General features: G+C 38.3%; 1 protein-coding gene across 12 annotated transcripts in view; it reads right to left on the bottom strand.

Annotated features, from left to right (window-relative positions):
- The window catches only part of LOC124158546 (disintegrin and metalloproteinase domain-containing protein unc-71), a 967,603-nt gene that overhangs the window by 319,958 nt on the left and 624,664 nt on the right, over positions 1 to 22,981 (bottom strand). The window lies entirely within an intron of this gene.

The raw sequence follows: 22,981 nt of genomic DNA, 5'->3' as shown, positions 1-22,981 counted from the left end.
ACATGAGAATAGAAGCTAAAACTGTTCAAAGTTTGAGCCAATTAATTTTATCGCTTGAATTTCAGTGAGTGTTTAATTAATTTTGATGCCAGTGTAAAGTTGGCGATTAGTTACTTCAGCATAGTTTCCCTTATAATTCGATATACCTAAGAAAATTTGGACCAAGTTGCAATGGAATACTTTCACTTCAAGTACTGGTGAATTTATCAGTTCTAATTAAGAAGGTATTAGTAGTATGGAGAAATTTTCTGAGAAATGCATGCTGATGCGAATAAGTTTGACAGTTACAAAATATGTTAATTTTCTTACTCGCTGCTAACTCTTATTTACATAGCGATATACCTAATTCGGTTTATGGTGATTTTGAAATCAAGATGGCTGATTCAAAAACAACTCCTGAGAGGTTTAACGGGAAAAATTGTTAAATTCAAATAAAGTTGACCTTGCTTTCGTCTAATACATTTTTGTCAGAGAGAATATACAATAAAGATTCTCCATTCATCAAAATATACAATCTATTGCTGCGAATATATGTCTTCACTAATCCAATGCGGGACCCAAAAAAAACTGACAAATTATTTTAACAAAAAATTTAGTTAACTTATGTAATTGGTCCTGGCAGTCTCAGTATCTTCATTTTTCATCACTTCTAGGGGGATAAGGTGAAAAAATGCCATCGAAGATAAAATATTAATCTATTCGTCTGCCTCTCCAAAATGGATCATGTAGCACAGAATTACATCCCCGATAGCCATATCTTTTTGTAACGATGGAACTCTAATTAATATTGTAAATATATTTAATTTTAAAGATTAGTCGACTTATATTTTTAAAAAGTATATCCGAAACAGTGTTTTACTAATTGGTTTTTAAAAGGCATAATGACGTGCACTGTATTGAGGGAGATAATTAGCATAATATATACAAAATACATTCGGCAGTTGCTTAAGCCAGGCTTCAAGACACACCTGAAGCTAGGCTGTTGGAAAATGGAAATTCCCACGATCTACTTCGAACTCAATGCTAATGCACGCATTTTTATTCAAGATGCCGTCGGAATGAAATAGCTTAAAACCGCAAAGAGGTCTCATATCCCGAATCGGAACTCTGAATCCACCGTCTGAAGGCAATTCCTGAACCAAACTGAGCTAATACCGAGTCGTAGTGAGAGAACGACCTCTAAGAGGAGCAACCGGTGACGATGACCTGCTCCTGCTTTGACTCTCCGCCGTTAATGAATATGAGGGGCCTCGGGCATTACCGCTCGCAGCGCCGCGGGTGAGGGCGACGGGAAGGTCACGGAGGTGAGGACAAAGCCGGAATGGCGAAGTTTAGAGGGAAGCCCGTTCGAGAGATAAGGGCATTCGAGACGGGCCTCGGCGTAATTCTGGCCCGACGAAACTTTTCTCCAAGTTCCACTTCGGCTTCTCATAGAGCAGGGATAAAAAAATGAGGAGCTGGAACTAATGGGGAAACATTTACCTTAAGAGTGCGTGCAAAAATTTAAACTGTCAACTTTTGCAATTATAAGATTCGATCAATCAAGAAAAAATATTGTTTCTAAGGCTCGAATGAAGGGAGCTTGGCCATTTTTCAAATTAAGAGTCAAAATCTTCAAGCGTAAGTCACTTGAACCAATTTATTCAGTCTAAATACAATTTTATAAATGACCAAATAACTTAGTCCTCAAGGAAAAATTCACTACAGAAAGCTAGTAGAACTGGCAGGTAAGAGGAAAAACATCACAAATATACGTTTCAATAGCAGTGAAAAATTTACTGCAGTGAGCAAACGTAAATTTGTGAAGTTTTTTACTCAATACTTATTCAATTTCCTGTAAGTTATTAACATCAAATAAATAAAAAACTTATTCAATTTCCAGTAAGAAAACTAGATAGAAACGTAATGCAGTTCGTATAATTGAATTTTATCTTAAATAATTAACATTAAGATCCATAAAAAAAACAGGAGAGATCTCCTTGAGTGTTATAAAAATAAAAACAGATGAACCAAAAACATAAATCAAAATTTTGTTTGAGTTTGAAAATGATTTTGAAATCGGGCCAACAGCTTCATATGGTGGATAAGCTGTGAAAAGAATGAGCATAAAAGTGTTAAATGGGGTGTCGATGACATCCTTAGTATTACAAAAATAATCTACCACAAGACAATGGAATGAACAAAGGTCAACGTGTCCTCCGAAAAACGACAAAATAGGATCTGATCATAGTTCAAATATTTAATTTTGATTAGGGAACCGAGGAATAGGGAGCTTCAAGTAGTCACCAATGGCTGGAGCTTTAACTAAAAAATAGTGATGACAGAAGGCAACGACAAGAATAAGATTGAAGGCTTATAATAGTTATGATTAATGTAGAATCTAAATACCGAAGTACACACGTAGATGCTCCTAAACAGCTCAGTCAACAACTACTTGGATTAGGTTTTCCCTCTTTATGCATGCTTTTTGGTTAATGAAACGGAATTTGAACAATGAGAGGAATCAAATAATACATGATAGGGAAAAAGGCAATTTTGGCATTTTAGTTAACAAATGAGAAAGTCTTACATATTAAAAAATAAATTCGCGATTCAAGATGAAAGTAATTAAAATTATTTTTGTTGCTCTTTTCTCTGTGGCCAGCAATATATTAATAATTATGTCTCATGATGGCACCTTTTCGTTAAAGGCCGTCACACCGATAAAAAATACTGTACGCTGAAGTTTAGCAGGTGAGTTCCTTGTATAGTAATAAGCATTACCACTACTACCATAGATAAACTGCTTTTCATAGTGGACGCTCAAAATGTGACACCTAAATTGAACGAGTACATGTTTATACTATTCAAATTTATTTGTACTAAGGTCCACGTAAAATGGAATTTTTTACTCAATCACCATTCAATAAAAGAATTTGGTTGGTGAAAGAGAAAGGATATGTACTAAAAATTCTTTCCGACGTAAATATTTTCTCAACAGTTTAAAATAAAGAAATGCGAAAGTTGCCGCCCACTTTTCTTGAGTCAATGACGTCTTTAATTCGGTCCGGGAGAACGTTCTTTTAGGGAAGGAATCGCTCCCAAGGGCGTGAGCAACAACGAACTATGTGAGAACATTGAGTGAGGCGGAACAGCAGCAGAGGAGAGATGACCCGCTCAGCATGAGTTCGTTGCGTCATCAACTTATCTGCGGTTGGGTTTATGCATGTGATTCTTCGCGGCCAAAAAACTTAAGAGGTAGGCGACGGATCAAGAAACAGAAAACTTACGGCCTACAGTGCGAAATAATCAACTTTGTATTTTTCCTAAAAACTTTATTATTCCGACCCTGGGTTTCAACTACTAGATGCCTCGATAATGACTATTTAGTAATTGAAACCCACGGTCGGAATAATATTATAGTATTGTGGAACATTACAAAAAGAGTTACTTCACACTGTAGGTAGATATGTGGTTCCACCAAGCGAAGCCGGATTACTTGAAACAAATAAGGGCCTTTATAATTTGTAAACTGTCGCAATCGACAAGAAAATAAAATTGAAGAACGAGCATAAATTTACCATTTTATTTTCCTTTAAGTTGAGCATGGTTCTCCATCTTCTCCTCACCCACTCAGTCAAGGACTTTCCTCCATATACACTTTAAACCAGAAAACCTTTCGTCTCTTCTCCTTCCAGTCTTCCCAAACCATGGATTCCCCACCTCATCTCACGCCAAGATTGTACTCGTTCTCCACGCCCGGAGTCGACGCATAGGAAACCGCCTCCTAAATGTCAATGCTCTCTCCTTGGGAAACGACGGGGGTGGGGATAGGGAAGGGTAGGAGGGGGTGGGTTTGGGGATAAAGAGATGAAGCGGTTACCACGGGAGGGAGGATTTGGGAAGGGCTTGACCGCCTCAAGGGAGGATAGGGGGTGGGGGAGGAAAGGGGTCATTTAGAAGTTGCTGCATGGGTTTCCGCCAAAGCAGCGGCGCTAAGACCAAGTCTCCTCCATTTTCCCTTCACGTTGGTTGCATTTGGTCTTAAAAAATAAAGCAAACCCTGCGTGAAACCCTATAAATGGGGACTACAGGAAAATTAAAATGGAAGCGCGCTAATATACTATCAGCTATTTAGTATGGATTAAAGTCCTGATGAATCTAATACAATACAATCCAAGATCTCGGATAAGATAACAGTGATCCATTACTTCATTTAAAAATATTATAGATTTCAAGGTGAAGCAGCTATAAAAGTAAGTAGCTGGTATATTTTTAGTTCATGGATGCTATTGAACTTCAATTCAGGAATTTTGCGCAGTCCGAAGTTAATGGACATTCACTCACTAATTTATTCCACCTGATGGTTGGTTTGGATAGTTGAGGATAGAGCGTCCTCCGCTATAAGGTGTACGCACATGAATATCTCATATTTAATGGTAGGGGAGAACTCCTAGGACCGCTGCCTAAACCGGACTAAAACTTGACACAAATACTCATGACCACGTATTACACTTTTGATTCAGAGCAATATGTTACGAGATATCATCCACATTCATTTGCTGGTCAGCGTTATGACGCAACCACCAAGTGTCTAAGATGACCTATCATGTCTAGTTTTATAGAAGTTTGCTAAAGTGAGCACGAAGAGATCGGAAGGGCTAGAAAACAGAGAAGAATGGGCTATAGTTTGTTCGGAAAAAGAGTTGAAACAAGGAACTAATGAAATTGCAATGCATTTTCTTAGCAGAAAATTGTGGAGTAATGCGAAAACTGTAACGTTGACGCAATGAAAAACATTATTATGCTATAGCTATCTATAAGTTTTATGTATTTCGGTAAAACTGATTGGTTAAAATTGCGAGCGTTGTAGCGAAATGTATGAACAATTGGTCTCCACTTTACGATGGGTTTGACCTATGATTCGGAATATGATTAAGTTGATTTTGATAGCGCTTTTCAAAATTTTTAGCTTTATAATTTTTTCGAAAGTGTAGCCATATTAGTCTCCACTCGCACAATATTCCATGAATTATGTAGTTCTACGCCTCATTTTTTGGTGAATTATAATTCAGCATAGTAGCATCAACGTCCGCTGATGCCCTTTGAACTGCTTCCTCGCTTGGAAATTGTCATGACGATTCAACATATGATAGAATTCTATTTGCAACCGGTCATCCGGAACATTAACTTCGTTTTTAAGCTTCAAATAAACAACAAATCAATTGTATGGGCCAGGATAGTAAATAAAGAGAAATTATAGGATTAAAATTAATTGAAAAACCAGGAAAAGAAAATTGTGTGAATGGGTTTTTAGAGAAGACTTGTATAAAGCAGGACGAAAGTTAAAAAAAATTATGAGTACATGACAGTGAAGCAGGACGAAAATTGTAAAAAAAAAGAGTTTGGAGTAAATTACAGAGAAACAAATTGGAGAGGCAAGAATAAAGATAAAACAAACTGGAATACGGTGCACACGTGGCTTAGCGAACGATTAAATAATCCATGATTGTTGTTTAATTATGAACGAGAGCCACGTAAATTATCAACGACCCATTAGCGGTTAGCTATTGATGTTCCGCCACTACATTATTCATGGATTCCGACACCGGCGGTTACTAAGGTGGGAACCCAATCAATAACGGGTAAACCACAGCGTATATGTTCGAAACCTACCTAATACCACTGCGTGTAAGGTTTATCCGGTAACTCTTCCTTCAGATTTCACCACCGCTGCCAAATAACTATGATTTTGCTAATTAAAATATCAAGCATTGCCAAAAATTAATAAATTGGCAATGGCAATAGTCAAAAATAGAATCACGACCGCATGTAATTACAACTGGGATAAATAAAATAATTATTTTAAACACTCAAAAAAGCTTTTAGCTAATATTTATATTAGAAGTTTAGATAGTTCATGAATAAAAATTCACACTCTCTCAGAAATAAAAATATTTCGGGCATCCTTATCAGCAGCCTTAAATTGAATTGATACGTAACGATTAAGCTGACTTTCTCATCATCTAAAAATTGAAACGTGACGGAGGTAAAAACTTTAGACAGGCTATAAATATATATTTTCCGCAAGTTCGAGCATATTTCAATATGTAGCTGTGTGAATATAGGCTCAGTTAATATGATACAAAATACAAAAGAAGGAAAGAAATCGAGGATATATGAGGGTAGCCATAGGAATACAGGCTGTTAGGAAGGAAAGAAAATGAGCACAATAGCGCACAAAAGGAGATATAGACGGAGGAAGAGTAAAATGGATACGCAGTGGTGGACGGATATAAAGGAACGGAAAAGCAAGATGAAGAGCAAAGCGGAGCAGGATGTTGGTGCAAATGGAGACAAAATGGCGCTCACATCCATCTTTATACCTCATCTCGCTCTCTATCTTTCATTTAGGTCATTCGGCCTAAGAAGAAAGGAAGAAGAAAAGGGGAAGAGGGAGGATGTGAGGTGAATAAGGAGGGGGGAGAGAGAGGCGAGCGGAGAATTTAGAAGGGTGAGAAAATAGGAGAAGCAAAAAATAACGTGGGGTGGTGGGGGGGGGGGGAATTTTTTTCGGCTGTATGGAGATGTTATGATAGCGAGGAGGCTGTAGGAGAGAGAGAGGGAGAGATGGGAGGGTGTGGAAGGGGTGGGGGGTGGAAGAGAAGAGAAAGGGAAGGGGAGGGTTGTGTGACAGGAAGGGGGTCAAAGTACGCTCAGTAATGCGGAAGACTTGTGCGTAAAATAAACGAGGGCAGGGCTGCGAAAAAAATGTGCTCGGGTCGGGAAGGAGCGCCGGTCCGGGGTGTAAAGATCGCGGAGTCGGGCGGGGGGAAGGGGATGGGGTAAATGGTGGAAGGGGGTAGTGATGCTTGCTTTCAAAAGGGATGGAGGGAGAGAGGGGTGGTTAGTACGTGGAGGAGGGTAAGGGGATGGAGAGGGGAGGGGGAAAGTGAGGAAGGACTGGAGGTTATTTAATTTGCCTGATGGGACCATTAGAATTCACAAGAGGGATAAAGCGGGTGTGGAAGAGGGACTGCTACATTGGGAGTGACGGGCGAATGAAGGAGAAATATGGGAGGAATGCAATGCGGGCGTTCAGCAGGACGCGGAGGACAGTGTTATCGAGAAATAAAGGGGAATGTGAGCGTAGGAGAGTTTGTTCTTTCACTACATGTAAACACACACGCTAATTCGTTCGTTTTTATCGTTACTAAAGGTTAAATTACTAATTAGGGAAGTTATTTGAAAAGACTGAGTTAGAGGTTGAAAATGAACAGGGCAAGGAGGAATTTGTGCGATAACCCAAGTAACGGACAATGTAAAAATGATAAAATTCATCCTCCCGGGAATATAAAGACAGAGGACAGGAAAAATATGTTAGAAATTTTATTTTACTCAAGTTTATGAACTACAGTGGTTCGTGGACAATGACAACGGTGCGGATGTCAAGGGAGGAAGGATTCAACGTGATGTGCTGCCAAATGCTGATGAAGATCAATTAGATCGACAGTGGGAGTTATGTGCAAAGGAAATTGAGAGTAATGTACTTCCAACTAAAAAAATGAACCATTAATCGCTCTCTCCATAAAACATGATGATTAAATGAAGACCATAACCCAAGTATGAGTGGGCGGCGAGAGAGGCAAAGATAGAACTCCGATGGTACGCATAAATCCGGTGATGAGAGGAGTAAAACAAAAGACAAACGTAATTATGAAAGGGTCACATGGGAAGCTAATACTTTCGTAATAAAGTTTGCATAAACTTTTCAAACTTAACGGTAAATTTTTAAAGTATCATCTAGGGAGAGAAGTGCTGTATGAAATCAATATCACGAATATTGATCGGTGCGGCGATGAGAAAGAGTGCGTGGAATAGCATCATATTGAGAAGCATGAAATAGAGGATGAGAAACTATATTTTGAGATGAGGAGGGAGAGAGAGTAATATGAGGGAGGACGGGAATAGTGCCTCAGTAGAATATTTGTTTCCTGGTTTCTTAATTCCAATTCCCAGCCCTTAAGAAGGCACTAAATTTGTCAAAACGTCGGTTGAAAATAAAATGCATGATTTAATTAATAATTCTTAAATTATTTGGCCAAAAGTAAAGGAAAATTAAAAGATACATGGTCAAGAGTAGCAAAAATGAACTAATTTTTTCCCCTCGAAAATGTAATAATTAAAGGGGGGAGGGTTACAGAGAGGAGTGGGTCTTTGGCTGCTCTGTGCGAGGAGAAGCAAAGGACGGGATCGTTGCTGGAGGTGGAGCGAGGTGGTAGGAAAAAGCAAGCAGCACCAAAAACAAAAACGACTGAGGTGGGAGGGGTAGAGAAGTGAGGTGAGTCAGAGTATATTTATAGGCACATGAAATGAAAGGATCACAGAGCTGAGATCGCGCATTGTTCGGAGATGGATGATGGAAACATTGGAGGGAGAAAATCCTCGCTCTCGGAGACGCTCGAGCATAGCACTCTGTCGTAAATAGATGTATATAAACAGGCGCAGGTGAATCACTCCCTGTCGATCCTTACCTCCTTGCTTCTCTCTGGCGACGAGTGAAATAGGTTTTCATAAGTAGACGAGCGAGACGAATTGACGACAGAAAAACAATCTTTCGAGAGAAAGGAGGCCGTGTGAAAGGAATCCACTCAAGTTATCTCAAGCTTCTCCGCTCACTCTGCATAAAATTAGATCCCTCCTGGCCTCTCAGAGTCGCGTTTTATATAAATATTAATGTTACCAGTTAAATGATGCTAATATAAAATCAGCATCTATTTTATAATCACTAAATTTAACCGTGGTTTGAAGGAAAACGCATCACTCAAAGATGAAAAGGTGCAGGAAAAATGTGAACTTAGATGAAAGGATTTAGCATTTATGCATAAATTCGAGTTAATAGTAGTAGCTATCATTCTGTGGAAGTAAAAGCTTTCAAGATAAAACATCAGAGTTTATTTATGCAACTTTTGACCATAAAGTATAGCACATGTCTTTCATGAGGATTAGTCGAATAATTAGAAATATTTATTTCTCGGTAGAGCAGCCTCCTTTAAAATAGAGATCTTAATTGAGAAAACTGGGAGAAAATAAACCTCTAAGCCTAAAAAATATAATTTCTAGCCATTTATGAATTTAATAACCCAATATTTCATACGATGGAGTAAAACAGAACCATTTAGTAAATTATTTATGCTTTAAGGTTCAACGGCTGTTTTCCCCACTTTCTTGATTCAAATTCTCATCCTAGAAGAATGATAAAACCTATACCGGGTAATCAATTTTTTAAAACTTCGATTAGAGAATTAAATATATGCCTTCTCATTTCATCAACACTCTAGGAAAATAGAATCATCCATCGTGTTGCATGCAACATCAATGTGAGGTATGCGATGATTAAAAATCTGAACTACAATTTTTTATTGCTACAACCGGTGCGGTACATATATGACTAGCTAATATTTGTGGGTTATCTCGCGCCTTGCTGCTAACAAATAAAAAACAATCTGCCGTATAAATAAGCCAATTTGGGACAATTATCACACCTACAAGGTTCGTAAATTTAGCGGTATTTAAAAATTAGCACAAAGAAAAATGTGGCAAATGGACGTACCCGAGTGCTTAGCTTTGATATCTCGTCTGCAGTTTAACGCGTCCAAAACCTGTCGCCGAATTTTAGATTAGGTATATATTAAACATTGCTATGAATGACAAGGAATAAATAATCGTGCTTGAAAATACATAACTAATTCCCTCAACATCGCTTACAACTTCAGAATTTATTCTGAGTAACCTTTGATTTACGTAATGTAAAAATATTGCAGTTAGTAAGGCTTACTAGTTATACATTGCGGGCTTCACAGAATAGCTAAAGTTCTAATTTTCAGAGAAAAGTACATGTTTGGTAACATGGAACCCGGGTCATGCCTATTAAATATAAACTAAAACAAGTTGTAATAATTTATTTTCCATACATTACTCCACTTTCACATGAGGACTATAAGAGTTTTCTAATTTACCCTTTTTTTTGCTTCGATCTTCGCGCCTTAATAAGTGGATATTCATGGCTAAATCTTCAATTTTCATAACATAGTTACATGGTTGGTAAACTGAAACGTGAGTCGTATATATTTAACAAAAACAGTGAGCTTAAACAAGTGTAATACTTTTGTTTTTACGTATACACCCCACTCTGATATTTTTCTACTGCCAGAGATTTCGAATTTATCGAGTTTTCTGATTTAATTTTAGTTAGGATCTTGTTACATAGGTGGATATTCAGCATTGGAGGGCTGGAGTTTAGAGCAGAGGAGAGTATCGGGTAATTGGAACGTCTCGCGAAAATGAGGGCCCTCACCACCTCTCGCCCACTCTCAACCCCCACTACGCATGCTTCTCGTTCTTTAGCGTCGAATAAACCTTAGTCTCGGAAGCACCGAGGAAGAACCACTTTGGCTATCACCCACGTCTTTTATGCCGACGACGTCTAGAGCCTCTCCACCGGTTCCCTGGATGGGTATCTCCACGGAGGAAGGTATGCACTAAGGCTGCCACTTCACTTAATGCGACTCGGCGGCGAGCGGGGCCTATTGTGGCTCAATCTGACGGCAATGTAGGGAATTTCGTCTCAGGCTGAGACCATTGGAGAGGAGAAGGAGGGAAGTGGGACGCTCGTGGGTCTGAGTATGCAATGATTTATGTTCAAAAATATCCCTAACGGCTTTCAGCTACATTCAAATATTAGTAAGAGTTCTAACATTCGCCTCATCATCATATGTCATTTTCTTTTCCGGCTCTCCATTACCATCAGCTCACCCCTCCTATTCATCTCAAGGTAACGTCTACCATGATTCTGGTCATAAATCAGAATCATTTTCTTGTTCTTTTTTCCGGTGATCATTACCGGTTTGCGCTTGGCAACAGGCTTTCATCCCAGTCCGTGACTGGTTATCTTAATAGTTAAGACAAGCACCAGATTCGTAGAGAATTCCCAAGATAATTGCAACGAAGGGCGAAGACTATTTTCATTGCGATTAAAACAATTGCATATTAGTTAATTTCATGATAGGGAGTCACAGAAAAAAAGAAAATCAGTATCAGAAAGTGCCATCGTAAAACTCTCTCTCCAAGTACGAGCAAAATATTGATGGTGAGGAAAAAAACGAAAAGCACATCGATGTAGCGCATTCAATGTCGTGTTATTAAATACAAAAACGCTTTTATCATGAATTATCTCATGAAAGTATTCCGTGAAGGTGCAAATTCTATTCAATAGTATAGTTCGATTTCATTTCTAAAGCGCGAAATCTTATCATTCGGTCCCTTTTTTGTCACCACCCCAGAATAATTTCCTTTCCCAACTTTACCCCTTCTTAAGGAGCTAATTACTTCGAAACTTTTTTCCAGAATGAAAGTCCACCTCTTCTAAAGCTCCGCTTAATAATCTTGACTTAATTATGAATTTTTCCTTTGGATTTACGCCAGTGAATTTTTGTAATTTTGCCACTTTATCAAGGCCCTGGGGTTATAAGGTTAATCCTCCGCAATATATTCTGCAGGATAAAATGCTTGCCGAATGCCGTGAGATCCAGTCATTGTGATTTTGCTAGGGCTGAGTTTTATAATAAACTTTAAAAATAAAGATTTTTCGGCAGGTATTCATTTTTCAGGGCTTTTACGAACATTATCTGAGCGCATCAAAGAAATTGAAAAAGAAATTTCAATTTATCTCCTTTCATCGACGTTATTACACAAACATGATCTTTAACTTTCTTGGCACAAACTTCAAATTTGATTTCATCTCGAATAAACGCTCTTAAGAATGAGAGGGGATGAGCCTTGAGGATTATTTGATTCGGAAAAAATTGACGTGAACCACAGTTAACAGGGTAATTTAGAAATTTTCCAAATAAAGAAATTTAAATCCCACTACAGTAGACACCAGACACATTTTCCTTCACCGTAGAGGTAAATGTTTTTAGAATGGGGTCGAAAATATGCGGTATCACACATATTCTCCATTATAAGGGCAAAATAACCAGCAAGGGTACGTCATTGGCAGATGAAGACGGCTGCAAATACCTGGAAATATCAATTTCTGAAATTGAAAAGAACTTATTTCATATCAATGGCCATCTGCCAAAGAAAGAATCTTGTCAGGAGGTTATTATGGAGTGATTATGTTCCATGTCAACGACATCTGAGGAGGCGAAGTGGGGGAGGGCGGCAGAAATGGCAAAAGATTTGGAAATGCGGTGTCACTTCAGTCCTCTAAAATTATCTTTAATGGATACTGTAACAAACAAAAATATGCTTAGGAAGGCTCCTTAAGAGTCGGAATGCTGGCAGAATATCTACATAAAATGATGAGCAGCGGAAAGGAGACAGTAATAATACACCACTTAGATCATGCATATACTGAATGTTCAACAAGAGCACATGGTATAATTTGAAACTATAACCGTTATAATGGCCTTTATTTATTCAACAGAGAGCTTTAAAATTCTTATAAGTAGAGTGTTCTCGTGATTTCCTTCCCTTTCATTGACTTTTCACGAATCCTGCGGGATTTCGAATCAGCAAAACCTTATCATCACCTTCCTGAATAGCTAGGAAAGCTAATTGTCAATGTAAAGTGCTAAAAATGTAGTGAGTAATTCAAAAGAAGTGTAAAATAACAGCGAAAGAAATTAAAATGCATGAAATAGAGAGGAAGAATACACAACACCGACAATAACGACGCAATAGCTGATTTTCTGATATTCCACGTCAACCTTTGAATTAAATTTTATGTCAGCCGGAGTATTATACTGGCGGAGGAGCTACTTGTGATGTGGACAGAATGGTCAGTGAAGATCTTCTACGTAAGAAGAGCCTTACACGACTACGTGACTTGGTCAGCTCCATTCCCTTGGGTTCCCAAAGGGCCTTTTAGTTCCGTCTCTAATAACCGCTACTTTTATTCACCCTCGGAATCCTTATATATATTTCCCGAACGCTCGCCACTCCTCCCACAATTCATCCTTTGGGTTTCCCTTATCTGTTGGTCCATCCCTGCCCCCCCTTTCCCCTCTCTCCCATAGAGTCCCCTTCCATTTCCACATTTCCCAGGGCCCACCCACCCACCAGCGTCCATATAAGCTCAGTCCACGTCACCTAATCCCCTTTCCTTTCCCCATTCCCACAAAACGTAATCCTGATATCCTCCAAGTCTCCATCCACCACGTCAACCTTTTTACGCACACCATTCCTCAACTAATTCCCTCCTCATTCCAAATTTCCCTCGCTCTTTTAGTGCCTGAGCTCTCATTTGTCAATTTCACTACATACGGTCACTCGTGGTAATAACGCCGAACCACGGATTTTTCATGTTGCTCATAAAATTTTCCAAGAAAGTAAAAAAAATATTACTCAAGCACTTAATAGGTAATTTCATAGGCTCTAATTATAAAGCAAAAGCATCACAGGTCAACGATCCTAATATAGGTTTGACACAGATCTCCTCTCAATTCCATCAGATAATATTTCCACGCCGTCATCTCTTTCAAATTATTCTTCACCTCTTCCATGTATTTTACTGGAGGTCTACCTTTTTCATTTTTGCCACCTACTTATTCCGCGATGATTGTCTTCATCAGGCCATTATGTTGCAAAATAGTATGTCCAATTAGGTTTTTTCGTTTTTTTACCAAGGTTTTTAAGAGGCTTCTCTTCCCTCCTACTCTTCTTTAGGACTTATTACTTACACAGAAGATCCATTTGGTCCATAATCGAGAGCAAAATTTTTCTTTCAAAACAAATTCCCTCTTTTGTAATCTTTGACACTTTTTGCGTAAAGGAATAACATCAAAGAAAGTCAGGCAGGATAAAAAATTATTTGGAAACTCCATTTATAACTTTTCTGATTTCGAAAATAAGAAAAAATTTTGAAGAAGCAGGAACTATTTGGCATATTACACGTAAAAGAGAAAAAAAATGGCTTCGGGAAAAAAGTTTTTAACCACTGCCAGGAAAACGTCCGAGAGGATGATTCCACCGCAGAAATAAGCAGAGCTGTGGTAAAACGCAATGTAAGGTGCGGAGGATGATTTAATTTCCATCATGAAAGGGGAGTAGACTATGAGATGAGCTCAATTTCAATCTCAAGAAAGAAAAGAGCATATGATTTATGATTATGAAATCGAATGCCAAAATTGAGCCAAATATAGTCCTAACAGTCTAAAGATATTCTGCAGAGGATAGCTAGAGTTATGACATGATTTAAAAATATCGAAATAGATACTCGAAGGAGGAGAACTTGAAGGAAGGAGTGAAAAATACTCATCTTAAAGATGGATGTAAGCCAATAATCGATAGTTAATGAGATTTCTATTCGAATTTAAATGCCATTGGATTATCTAAAAAAATATAGAATCTTAAATTATGTCCAAAAATAACTGAAAAGAAGATATCAATCATTCCTCTGATGCATTAGTGTAAGTAGAATATACTTAATATAATTGATCAAGGAATGCCGAAAATAACGCAAGAAGCATAACTGAGTTCATTTAAGGTTCGAGATTTAACGTAAAAGATTTAATTGTACGTTATGAAAATAACACTGCGCCTTTTGAATTGTCCTTATTTTAACAAGCTTGTGCTACCATAAAAACAATTTATTTTGCCCTAATATTTCACATTTTCTTTCTCACTATCTATTTATGATGTCTCAACTACCCTAACCACTCTTTCTTTCTTTTATATACTATCTCAGTCCAACCTCATATTCTATAAGCTAGTTGTCAAATTTAAGCGTGATATCTTAACCACGACAATGATGCATAGACTTTGAAGGCGGTCAGATTGGTTATAAATTGCATTAAAAGATGACATTAAATGTATTTAAATCTGTAGTCTCAACTGAACAACGTATCACCTGGATCTATCTTCGTCAAAGTAATAATGGAGGCCCTGGAAGGTTTCATAGGGAATTATAGAAGAACCATTGTAAAAATACTTCTTGGATGGCTAGTAGAAGAGCAGGTAGAAAAGAGAAGAGAGGAGTTGATAGCAACTGGCGGCGGAAAATAAACACTCAATTGCAGCGCGTGCGGTTGTGGTGGCGAGCCAAATGACATGGTTGAGGCGAGAAAAAGAGATTACGCAAGGTTTGATACGGAAAAGGAGAGCAACATAAATGAGGAGAATGCGAGAACGGTTGGGGTAGAGCTGAGAATAGTGAAGCGAATGAGAAAAAAAGGGCAGTCGCATTCAACATGCGGCACGAAAAGTGAAAGGCTAGGAAAAGAGTTGGCAGGAAGCATGCTGAGCAGAAAACAACCTAGGAATCGCCTGAGGAAATCCTCAACGGAGGTACTCACAAGTGCACACGGCTCTGTTAAAATTTGAAACCTTGATAACAAGATACCCACTTGCATAGAACACGCGACTGAAGAGGAGAAAAAAGAAATTATTGCGATACTGATAGAGCGTGGCGGCAAACTGGATAGGGCTTCCGGACACCCTTTGAATAAGTCCTGGAAGTACCAGATGAAACAGAGACAGGGAATGGCCCACCTGCCCTGATATATGAAATTCACATGTCTGTGGCGTAGACCAGGGCAAGCTCTCTACTCACCCAACCATATCCACTTTTGGGTTGAATCAATGAGTAAGTGGTGATATTAATTAGAATAAAAACCTCCACGAGGAGACCAGATTCTACTGACGGAAATTAAAAACAATGAAATAAAAATATTATTATTGAATATCATAAAATATCAAAACTCCTTCCCCTTCCTCTCCCGTTTTCCTCACCCGTATTCACTTTCTTCAACTCCACCCACTACTTGAATATCTATCAATAAAATAAAAAACCTGACATATATTCCTTAATTTATGTCATCGTCACATCTTGCTAATCCGACGTTAATGAATTTAATTTATTTTCAATTTACAACTATTTAGCAGTTTTTTTTAAATTACTCCATAGGTTGATTTCAGAACCACTGGTAATTCATAACTTAATCCCTATTTTAAAGACCAGAGAGTGGAAAAAAGTTAAATGCTTTTGAATATATATTGCAGCAAAACTTTACCCCTCACTCAAAAACGTACATCCCAGATAATTGCATTTTAATTCCACAATTATAATTTGGATCTAAGGACAAACTTTACACATTGGGCGAAGAGTGCGAAACACTTTATAATACAATAAGCGGGAGAGAAATCTACGAAAGGGAAATGACAACCTGCACGTGAGAAGTTCACATAATGCGACACGACATTCGTGACACAGGTATTCACACAAACTTTTTCACGCTAGAACGCGAGGGAAAGTGAAAAGTTTTTAAAGCGCTCAGGGCTCACAAAGAAAGGCGTTAAGTACTTGTATCCCACTTCCCCATGCGAGAAGAAAGCTGTGACAAGAGAAATTTTCCTAGGTGTAGTGGACGTGTTCTGGCTATGCGTGAGTGTGTTTCCACCCATCCCCTCTTGAAACACATCAGAACCTTGGGTGAAAGTTAAGAGAGGTGAATGGGAGGTTTGGACTGCGAGCAGTGGGACATTCACATTTCTATTCCTTCCTAGAAGCCTTCATGAGGGTTACAATAAAGAGGAATTGGGCCAGCACAAATGCGGAGAGGATGGTACCATACGGGGATGTGGAAATCGGTATAAGAGGAAAGATAAGAATGCTTTCTTACATTTGAGCATCACGTTCATAAAAACCTGACACCATCTCAAATCAACAATACACCGAATGATAACGGGAAGAATAAAAATAAAACGGGGAGGAATTAATTCTGGTGAACGAATCTTTTTCTTTCTAAAATCTCCGAGAGTCAAAATAACTTAAAGTATGAAATAAGAATAGAGGTTCACCAACGAAAATATCTGTAGAGGGGGTTATATATAAGGCAAAGATGGTTTAAGGAACTTACAACTAGATTAGGCCAAATAGGGTAAAAATCTCTGATGTTTGAGATTGGAGAAAAATGCAATGAAAACACGGTTGGATTTTGGACCGGTTTGATGAGATTGGTAATACCACTCTGAGTCTTTTACCGCAGGCACTCGACCTGTTTCCATCTTTATATTTCAGCACGTTCCTGGTGATCTCATGGGTTAAGGATTCTGCGGGATAGCTGAGGAAATCCCCTTCTGTAAATGGAATGATGTGACGGAGCATAATGCGGATCGCATCAAATCACAAACTCGTCCCAAACAGCCGTGGAACAGCATAGTTAGAGATCGCAAGCCTTTTCTGGATTTGAAGAGGCCTTCCCTAAGAGTGGGCAAAGTGGAATATGGGCATGAGGTCGCTTTCAAACGCAATTGAATGTGATGTCACCAACTCAATATAAAAATATGGTTCCTTAAAACCAGCATGAGTTTGTAAGGCCAAAAATCTGTAAATAATTTATAACGACATTTAAAAAGTTTTTGATAGTGATTTCAAGTTATTTAAAGTATGGTATTGAAAGTAATATCGCCAATTCGATAAAATTATTTATATACTTTCATTTGATTTTTTGTGGATAAACCGTAATTCATTATAAAATGGGTATTTATTGCCATAGAATTGAGTTATAAAAAGCTTGAAGGGATTTAACACGGAAAAATTTTACTATTATAAACTGTTAATGGATTCCCATTTCACATCACACTTAACAATGCAAATGATAATCCGCAATTGATGAATTTATATATTTTTCTACAGTTTTTAAAGAATATTTTGCATTTCTTGATGGTTTTACTTATAACTCTCATCATGAAAAAACTCCAAATGGTGGGGAGTAATCTGACTAACCTAAACTTATCCATAAATGCCCACATAAAACCTGGATTAAAGTTAAGCACCAAGTGTAGAAGTGAGCGCTGGGATCTGAATATAAAGTAATTATTATAAATTTTGGAAATTCCAGGATGTAAGAGAAGATTTCACGAGCAAAGCGTACGTTTTCAGAAGTTTGCTCAAGAGATGCGTGACAAGCGAGAGGCCTGAAAATGAAAAGATAAGCCTCATAGGAAAACGCCGCCAATAACTAAGTGACTTCGGGAAATCACGCAGCGCTGCTACACAAAACCATCTCCTCATCGTATGCCAGTCGAAGGACCTTATTGCAGCCAATGCTTTTTCCACAGTAAAAGACAACAGTATAGGTAAAACAAGCATTAATTAATGTTTAAGACACCACACACACAAACGAATTGTATATTATAAGGAAGTGAAATTTAAAAATTTATTTTCAAATTTAAGTTATTTAAAAATTAATACATTGCGGAACATCGCTTGTAAACAAGAAAAGTGAAACAAACAGTAAAATATTCTGATAGTTGCATTTCGTAGAGCAAATGATTGAAAAACATTACATAGAGATGCAGTTGCCCAAACTTCCGCTTTACCGCTTTTTATCAGTGGTTATATGAAAACAGATCGTCGCTATAGCAATGGAGTAATACCTAAGTCTAACAGAATTGACCACCAATACACTGAGGAACGCCATTTATGCTACAGTGCGTAGCCTTAGCCTACCTTTGACAAAAATGTGACGCAAATATTATATACTAAAAGTATAGATTGTTCCAATTCTTAATCCAATAGATGAAAACAAAGCTCATAGCTACCTGTATATTTAAATGTTGCTATATCGTTAAAATATTCTAAAATTTAAATTCTAGTGGATCGAGGGATGACCCTGCATGCATTAACCTCCAATTAGACAGAGAGTAGGACACTGAGATCCCTCGTTGTGTTCCAAGCGGTCAGGCTATCTACTCATGGCACAACCGCTATTTACATAGAGGATCATACGCGACCGCAAACAAACGCAGAATGGAGACAGAAACCCAGCGTGGGGCATTATCCTGCTAATGCTTTAGTCATTAACGGAAGCCGCAAGGGTCCCAGGCTTAGATCCCTGTGTCGGAGGAGGACACTGTGTAGGCTCAAGCCTCACAGTAGGTATTCCACCGAAAACTACTGTGCATGGGAGAGAGCCACTGGTCTCGTGGAACAAGCTAACCTCAAAGCACTGACTTCGCAGAAAAAAACCTCTCTGCGACATTAGCCATGTGCGACTGACCTTATCACAAATCTATAGATATTTCGTTTTGCAATGGAAATTCCTTGATGCATTTTCGTACGTCTCAGTAAGAAGGAGTAGATTTAGTTTTCATTCATCTTTGACTCACATTTTAGCTTCATTAAGTACTATAAAAGATATCCAACGCGCGCATTTATAAAATGCAATTAATAGTAAATGTGATGCATCAGAAAATATTGCAAAAATAAGGGTTTTAAAAGCTCAAAACGCAGTTGTAGTAATCTGATCTGGAGAATAGTTTAATCGTTTCCACTACTTTAACTGTAAAAAAAAAACGTCAACCTACAAAGAATACTTCTGTACGATGATTTTAATAATAAATTTCTCATGTTTCAAATATAAAATTAAAAATAAGCACATTGAAAAGAATGAATCAAATGCATGAAGAAAGAAAAATGTAAATACAAAATGTGTTTCCTTGAATGATGAACAATGAAAAATTCAATTTAATAAAAGCAGTTTCATAAAGATAAGAATTAAAAAGTTTATAAAATGCGGCTCATTTGAATCTCTTGCTACAAGAAGAGAATAAAAAACTGAATTCGAGTATTAAACTGGGAACAAAAGAACTATAGAATGTGACAACTGCTGCAGGCAAGACTTCTGACTAAAATACAAAATAACTTTAGCAATACCACGACAGCAGCAACACACATCACAAGATTTTAACTCCCTATCACCATTCCATTTTACATACTGCGTAACGTTTGCAAACTCTTACCTTTGTCATCAACATGTACCTACTTGCCAGAGACACAACTTGAAACCTTAACCTCTTTAATTCAAATTTATCTCAGCATTTTCTTTACAAATATTGTGAAAGAGGTATATCTAAAGCTTATTATACTGACCTTATCACGCTGATGAAAATTTTCAATCATACTGTGGATAAAAATGCGATTTAAGTTATTTATCTTGCTGCCATTTCGTTCAATAATTGCGCCTCGAATTTTCTCCCCACTACTTCAGAGCGTCAACGCCCGTACCTTAATAATAAAAAAGACTAAAAAATAATATGCGCATGAATTGCGCCGAACTGCATTGAGTTTTTTTCGTTGTTTCTCCGAAATAAAAACGTTTCCCGCAGCGCGGGCCTAAAACTGAGAATTCATCGAGGGGCATATGTCTTCGAAAGGCGAGCCATGCGGAGTGGACTGCTCAGGGAAGTTTCGCCATATTTTCTCGGATTACCGAGTTTTAAATATCCCATGTGTATTGGAAGGATTTATTCGGCGACTTCATGAGAGTTCGTTCCGCATTGGGAGTCGGAGGGATGTATGTATAGATGGAGAAGTATAAATATAAAAGAAAAATGATTTTTAAGAGCAGCTCTCCGGCCCCGTCGTTACGTTAGGACCGAGATTCGATGGAAATTAGGGCAGGGTTTTGACGCGGGCTTATTCTCTGGCAAATGTAGGAGTGTCGGGCGACAGCCGAAAAACTTAAGGTCTCCTCCGCGACGCGGAGTGAAAATGCAAAACGAGAAGGGGGAGGGAGGATGCGCCGATGCGTTCACGATGGGAATTTAAAGGCTCGCCGGAAACTATCGGCTGCCTCCCCGGGAAAGGGGTGATTTCTGGGCCAGGAGGAAGAATCCACGGGTGGGGGTGGAGGATATGACGGAGAAGTTTTCGGGGATTCAGATCATTTTTTTTGGGTCGTGGGTCGCCTCGCCGAGTCCATTGCAGAAATTTCAGAAATTCTATTTCGCACCCCATTCTCCAATTCCCCAACCCCTTCTCCTTCCCTTTAACTCAGAGCAACTTCCTCTTTCCAAGAGGAATGCACGTGTTCCAGTTCCCGAACAGACTGGATTTATTTCTCCGCGCGACATCCCTTACGCAGCCTTCGCCGGGCGAGGCAACAATATTTTTCTTCCCCGGCCATCATCGACGGCTTCGCTAGCCCACTCTGTATTTTATTTCGCTCGCTTTTTTTTGCCACTCCGAGTGTCAGAAAGGTGGCTCTCAGAAAGGTCGCTGAGTGAAATTCTCTTAAAAAATATCTTAACGGTAAATTGAACCAGTTGATTTTGTTCATAATAGTTAATCCCGCACCTAAAACCTTTTTTTGCACTGGCATTTTGCTTTCAAATATTATTTTCCAAAAATTGCTTAGAATCATTATTTTTGGTGAGCTGTCATTAGTTTGTGGAAATATAAAGAAATAAGGCAGAATAAATCAGCAGTAGCCGGCTTGTATTGTATCGGTTAACAAATTAATGTTCATTATAGTTGAAGTGTGGATTATCAATGATAAAGTAGAGTTAGAACATAGTAGTTTGATTATATAAAGCGTTAACTCTAATGAAATGTAAAATTCAATCCTGTATTAACTTCGTTAAAATCTTGATAAATATATTTAAGAGTTATTGAAAAGAATAAAATTAGTATCATAAGCTTTAATATTTAAGTGTTCTGATAATCTCCTCATACTACCTTACTATCATAGTAAGTGGTTATAGAAAGTTTATGAGCAATTGTTAAAGGCCAAAAATTGAAAACTATGCGGTGTCCTCATGTAAAAGGATTATTTTTGTGTTCCTTCGCATGGAATATAAAAGTGGTCGACATATCTATTCTTCTGCCGGAGAAATTGTCTAGGGTAATAAATCAAGCCCATGCTACAATCGAGGGTAGTAGCATTTTCGCTGGAACAAAGGGCATAGGAATATTGAAACCTATTTTCAGTAAATTATAAAAGAAAAACCACCAGGAATCTTCGAGATCCACTTCCAACCCTCTAACAAAATTTGATTTACTTTGACACAGGCGAGATTAGTAGCCCCAAAAAGGTGTTCGGCAAAGGAAAAGAAACGTTGGCCAGCTTTACAACCGACGAGGAAAAAACGCAAAGAAAACTCTTTTACACGTTGCGTTGAGGGGGAGGGTCAACGATTGCACCCGCATTTCTCACTTCCGAATCTAGATCATGCTTTACTCGAGACCACTGCGTTGGCGGCCTTCCGCCGTGATTCACGGCGGCCACATCGATTTGCATCCGCGGAAGTCGACGAACCGAGCCGAGATCGACACAAAAACGAACACCGCGAGGAAGACTTGACTCAGAAAGACCACCAGAATTTTCCCTGCCCTCCGCAGCGGTGGGAGAGGAACTATCCCAGCCGAAATGCTCGAAAATGTGAGCAAAAAAAATGGGATCGACGAAAGAGGGTGAAAAACGGTGAAAGAAGGAAAGCGTTGAAACAAAAGGCGGTGGACCGACAGAGCGGAGCCGAGCTGTGAAGGGAACGACCACGTTCGAGGAAATTCCCGCAGATATATAAATAGAAGTAGAGAAGAATAAATGGCGAGGGAGATATGGCTGGCTGCAGGAGTCGACGCTCCCCTTGTTACGAAGGACCGTTAAAAAAACTCGTTCTTTATTCAACTTCTATTTTCGGAGTTTCTTATTTTCTCTCTGTTCATCTTGGCTTCGCGTGAAAAAATTAGTGGACTCGTTGGACTTGGAATCGTTCACACATTTTGCCCTCTGCTTTGGGAGAATTGGAGAAGTTTAGAGATTCGTGTCGGGCTTTGCATATAAAAATATCTAAAAAAAATTTAACCGCCGGTTAAAGAGCACAAGGGTAAAGGAATGCATTTTTGTAATGCACACAAACATCATGTTATCAAATGAGAACCTTTGCATAACTGTACTACACTGAGATAAAAAAAACGCGGTTAGTTGCTGATAATGTGTAAAATTAAATTTATTTCTAAAGATTGTAAACATTTGTAAATGCACAGACATAAAATTGAAATGAGGCACATAATCAAAAGCATTGAATGATAGTTTCGATATTAACGAGTAAGTCAGTGATATATAATAGCTTTAGAAAGGAATGCAATGAAAATTAAGGCCAAGAAGACATGGATTTTTATACAATTATTAATGAATAGTCAGCAATATTT

Source organism: Ischnura elegans, chromosome 5 (assembly GCF_921293095.1).
Source record: "Ischnura elegans chromosome 5, ioIscEleg1.1, whole genome shotgun sequence".
NCBI lineage: Eukaryota > Metazoa > Arthropoda > Insecta > Odonata > Coenagrionidae > Ischnura > Ischnura elegans.
Note: the sequence above shows the minus strand (reverse complement) of the source record. Positions and strands in the feature narration are given on the sequence as shown.